The following is a 6,000-nucleotide window of genomic DNA, read 5'->3' as shown; positions in this document are numbered from 1 at the left end:
GTCCCAGCACAGATATCCAATATTTCTCCTTTTCCATCGAGAAAAATGATCATTTAACTCTGCTCTTTGTTTTCTGTCTTTTAATCACGGTAATCCACAGTAGGACACTACAGCTCCTGTCCCATGATTTTTTATTTTATTTTATCAGGAGTCAATCATGAGGCACTTTGTCATATGCCTTCTGAAAATTCAGATACACATTCCAAAACAGCTAAACGTCCCAGAAATGGCATATAGTGGCACTTGGATGGTTAAATAGCCAAAACATTTAAATCATCATTTTCAAAACCTATTTTCTAGATGGTTGTCTATGCGGTTCATCTAAATTCAAAGGGGGCATGGTTTGGGTGGGCTTAGAACCTATGGGGTTAATAATCAAAACAAGCGTCTAAGTCCCCTTTTAGCCTAAGTCCTTAAACGTTCAAAGAAGAAGCAGGGAAAGTGTCCATAACCAAAACAAACGTCCTTGTTTTGATTATGGCCTGCCTCTACTAAACGCCCAGATCACCACTACGTCTAAAAGTACACCCCCACGACGTCTATACTTTTTGGCCATAATAAACCAAAAAAACGCCTAAGCCCCAAACGTCCAACAGAAGGGCTTTTAGGTGAAGGAGGAACCAGTCCTTCACCTAAAAGCTGGATTCTGTAACCGGTGTCTGTCAAAAACAACACCGGTTACAGACCCCCCCCCCCAACAACGATCTAGGCAGGAGGGTTCCCAAGCCCTCCTGCCATGTCGAATCGCGACCCCCCGACAATATCGGGGCAAGAGGGAGCCCAAGTCCTCTTGCCCCGTCAAACCGCGGCCCCCCTGACAACATCGGGGCAAGAGGGAGCTCAAGCACTCTTGCCCTGTCGAACCGCGGCTCCCCCCCCCCGACAACATCAGGGCAAGAGGGAGCCCAAGCCCTCTTGCCCCGCCGACTCTCCAACAATATAGGGGCAAGAGGGAGCCCAAGCCCTCTTGCCCCAGCGACCCCCCCCCCCCGAGTACGATCGGGCCAGGAGGGAGCCCAAACCCTCCTGGCCCCGGCGACCCCCCCCCCCAAGCACGATCGGGCCAGGAGGGAGCCCAAACCCTCCTGGCCCCAGCGATCCCCCCCGAGTACGATCAAGCCAGGAAGGAGCCCAAACCCTCCTGGCCCCTGTGACCATCCCCTGAGTACGATCAGGCCAGGAGGGAGCCCAAACCCTCCTAGTCCCGGCGACCACCCCTCCCCGAGTACGATCGAACCAGGAGGGAACCCAAACCCTCCTGGCTCCGGCGATCACCCCCGAGTACGATCGGGCCAGGACGGAGCCCAAACCCTCCTGGCCCCGGCGACCCCCCCCCCCCCGTGACTGGAATGGGCCAGGAGGGAGGCCAAGCCCTCCTGGCCCTGGCGACCCCCACCCCCACTACATTACGGGCAGGAGGAATGCCAGGCCTTCCTGCCCTCAATGCAACCCCCCTCCCCCAATGATCGCCCCCCCAGAACCCCCGATCGCCCCCCCCTCGATCCGTGATCCCCCGGCTGACCCCATGATCCCCCACCCCCAACCCCTTCTCCGTACCTCTTAAAGTTGGCCGGAAGGACGGGTGCCAAACCCGCCCGTATGGCAGGCAGCTGACTCCAGAATGGGCCCAGATTGGCCCAGCCGTCCCAAAGCCCTGCCCACAGGTGGGGCCTAAGGCGTCTGGGCCAATCAAAATAGCAGTCCGCTCATATGGCGGCCCATCAGGTCCAGGACCTGTATAGTAATCCTCTATCTATATCCTTCTATCCCCTTTTTCTTTAGGAAATCATCCAATCCCTTCTTGAACCCCAATACCGTACTCTGTCCTATCACACCCTCTGGAAGCGCATTCCAGGTGTCCACCACCCTTTGGATGAAGAAGAACTTCCTTCCATTGGTTCTGAATCTTTTCCCTCTCAATTTTTCCGAATGCCCTCTCGTTCTCGTAGTTTTTGAAAGTTTGAAGAATCTGTCCCTCTCCACTTTCTCTATGCACTTCATGATCTTGTAAGTCTCTATCATGTCCCGTCTAAGCCTCCTCTTTTCCAGGGAAAAGAGCCCCAGTTTCTCTAATCTTTCAGCATATGAAAGATTTTCCATACCTTTTATCTATCGCGTTGCTCTTCTGAACCCTCTAAAGTATCGCCATATCCTTCCTAAGGTACAGTGACCAATATTGGATGCAGTATTCCAGATGCGGGCATACCATCGCCCGATACAACGGCAGAATAACTTCTTTCGTTCTGGTTTTAATACCTTTCTTGATAATACCTAGCATTCTATTCGCCCTCTTAAAGGCCACTGCGCACTGTGCCAACGGTTTCATTGTCCTGTCCACCATCACCCCCAGGTCCTTTTCTAGGGTACTTTCACCCAGTACCAGCCCTCTTATCGTATAGCTGTACTTCAGGTTTCCTACATGCAAGACTTTATATTTCTCTACATTAAACTTCATCTGCCATTTCGTCGCCCACTCTTCCAGTTTGTTCAGGTCCCTTTGCAAATCCTCACAGTCCTCTTTGATCCCAACTCGATTAAATAGTTTGGTGTCGTCTGCGAATTTTATTACTTCACACTTCATCCCTGTTTCTAGATCATTTATAAATGCATTGAACAGCAGCAGTCCAAGTACCGATCCCTGCGGAACACCACTCGTGACCCTCCTCCAGTCCGAGTAGTGGCCCTTCACTCCTACCCTTTGCTTCCTACCCGCCAACCAATTTTTGATCCATCTATGTGCTTCTCCTTCCACCTTGCTGCTTAGCCTTTCCTCGTGGGAAAATCATCCCATCACCTTTAGTTATACGTGGAACTGCCCCTTGTTGTTATAGCTGCATTCCACAGGACAAAACAACAAAATCCAAATAGCACCAAAAGGTTTCATAAAGGCAAAAAAAACTGCAAAACAAAAATTGTAGAACAGAAGATCAGACGTGCCAGTTTGTAGTTTAATAAGCGTCCAAAAAACTTATAAACAATCTACAAAGTATGGGACTCATAATCAAAAAAAAAAAATCCAAAAAGTGGCCTAAATCGGGACTTGGACGATCAAAAGGCCAGATCGTCCAAGTACCGATAATCAAAGCTGGTTTTAGACGTATCTAAAACCAGCTTAGGCCTTTCCCCTGCCTCTAAACGCATAGAGCGTAAAGAGGTGGTTTTAGAGGAGGGGAAAGGGCGGGAGGTGGGCCGACCTAGACTTAGGGCTCCTTTTACAAAGGAGGCGGTAGCTATTCCGCGCGTTAAGGCCCTAACACACCTTTGTAAAAGGAGCCCTTAGTCGTACAGCAAGTATAACCAAAACCTTTACCAGGTTGTCTAGTCGGAACTTATACGTTACACAATTTTTTGCTGTTCAGCTGCATTCCAGACATTTTTAGTTTGAGTTGTAGTGTTCAAAAAAGTTCATGTGATCATACATAAGCAAGCTGATACTATGCAATAGAGCAATTAGACATACGGTAGCATTTTTTCTGACTGATACAACCATTTGTTATGGCTCCAGCATGCCATTCAAGTATGGTAATTATATTCTTGGCAGAACATAAAATCGCCCTAGTGTCAAAAGAAAACTGTAGCACTTGCATATTGTCAAAATCAAAGAATTACTCATTACTTCCTAGAAAAATTCTCAAATGGTAATGAAGTTTCCTAGAAATGCATATGGAAGGCATCCACTGCAGATGTTCTGGAACTTTCTCTAATCCTTTGGGTCTCATCTATAATGCATGGGTGAGAATCAGTGGTGTACAGTGGAGGCTTTAAAGGGATTTGGTGAATTCCCAACTCTATAGCCCTGCTTTTTTTTGTTTACTTTTTGCTTGGTGCAGTTTGATTTGTTGAGCAGGCAGTCTGCTCAGCCAGTCACGCTGCATCAAGCAGGGGCTAAACAAAAAAAGGAGGAGGGCAGAACTCTTGGGCTGGGGATTCTCCAAAACCCCTGGGACCCTGACAGTACTGATCTGAATTTGATTGGCTGAGCAGCTTCTGCCTGTTGGCTGCTCATAGAAACATAGAAACATAGAAATAGACGGAAGATAAGGGCCACGGCCCATCCAGTCTGCCCACCCTAATGTCCCTCCCCTACCTTTGCCCTGTGAATAGATCCCATGTGCCGATCCCATTTGGCCTTAAAATCAGGCACGCTGCTGGCCTCAATCACCTGCAGTGGAAGACTATTCCAGCGATCAACCACCCTTTCTGTGAAAAAGAATTTCCTGGTGTCACCTCGTAGTTTCCCGCCCCTGATTTTCCATGGATGCCCTCTTGTTGTCGTGGGGCCCTAGAAAAAGAAGATATCTTCCTCCGCCTCGATGCGGCCCGTAAGATACTTGAACGTCTCGATCATGTCCCCCCTCTCTCTGCGCTCCTCGAGCGAGTAAAGCTGCAATTTGTTAAGCGGTTCTTCGTATGGGAGATTCTTGAGTCCCGAGACCATCCAGGTGGCCATTCTCTGCACTGACTCCAGTCTCAGCACATCCTTTCGATAATGCGGCCTCCAGAATTGCACACAGTATTCCAGGTGGGACCTCACCATGGATCTATACAATGGCATAATGACTTCCGCCTTACGGCTGACAAAACCTCTTCGTATGCAACCCATGATTTGTCTTGCCTTGGATGAAGCTTGCTCCACTTGATTGGCAGACTTCATGTCCCCACTGACGATTACCCCCAAGTCTCGTTCTGCTACCGTTTTTGCTAGGATCTCGCCATTAAGGGTATAGGACTTGCATGGATTTTGGCTGACCAGGTGCATAACTTTGCATTTTTTGGCATTGAAGTTGAGTTGCCAGGTCCTAGACCAGCGCTCCAGTAGGAGTAGGTCATGCATCTTGTTGTTGGGCATTGAATCTTCGTCCGTTGTGCATTTGCCCACTACATTACTTAGTTTGGCGTCATCGGCGAATAATGTTATCTTACCTCGAAGCCAATCAAATTAGGAGCAGTACCCTCTGGGCCTTTAGGGAGTGGGGTGAGTCCCCTGGGGGCCCTGGCCGCACACCACGGGTGAGAATAAATCCTAGTAGAGCAGGGCTTTTTCTTTCACCTGATATAATAAGTTGAGTGAGCAATTCCAAACAGAAATATGACAGCATACTCTTTGCTCTGAAAACTGCAGACTTTATCCCACAACTGTTGGACCAATATGGACAAGTTTAAGAATTGTTCCCTCTATATTTATTGGGATTTATTAGCTACCTTTTTCATGAACAGATTCACCCAATACAAATTAGGTACTCTTTTTTTAAAAAAATCTTTATTCATTTTCAAAAGCCAACATTAAGTGCAACGGATTAACAAACAAATATTACAATAATCAGCACTTAATACAATCAAATGATATAATAAATATATAACACCCCCCTCCCACACCCTCCCACCCACCCTTCCTGGATGTGCATAACAGAAATCAAAGGGAAATATGTATGTTCATTTCATACAAAATTTTGTTAATGGATCCCAAATTGCTTTGAATTTATTATAGTGTCCCAATTTTAACGAAATCATATGTTCAAATTTATAAATTTGGCATAAAGTTTCCCACCCAAAATTATAATTTATACTAGCTGATGCCCCGGCGTTGCACGGGTATTTAATTATAGCAATAACACTGTAAATGGAATCAAATAAAGATACTTTATAGTGGTGAATGAAAATATTTTTTAACAGCTTTATAAAAAGTACAATATTCAAATTTTAATGTGAAATATTTGACAAAATGAATACAATACAACTAACACAAAACTTGATTATAAACAACATTTTTAGTTTCACCTCCAGGAGCAAGAACATATAAATTCTTGGGTGAACCCACCCTTGAGCAAGCAACATAGCGTTGTCCATGGGAAAAACAGGGGGATTTTAAATCCACTCCACAGTATGTAATAGTCTGTCCCTGTGATTTGTTGATTGTGATAGAGAATGCAAGTCTCACTGGAATTTGCAATCTCTTAAACTGAAAAGGAAGATCTGTTGGAATAAGTGGCATCCAAAAGT

Source organism: Geotrypetes seraphini, chromosome 1 (genome assembly GCF_902459505.1).
Source record: "Geotrypetes seraphini chromosome 1, aGeoSer1.1, whole genome shotgun sequence".
In the NCBI taxonomy this organism is placed as follows: domain Eukaryota; kingdom Metazoa; phylum Chordata; class Amphibia; order Gymnophiona; family Dermophiidae; genus Geotrypetes; species Geotrypetes seraphini.
The sequence above is the reverse complement of the archived record's forward strand: the minus strand, read 5'-3'. Positions refer to the sequence as shown.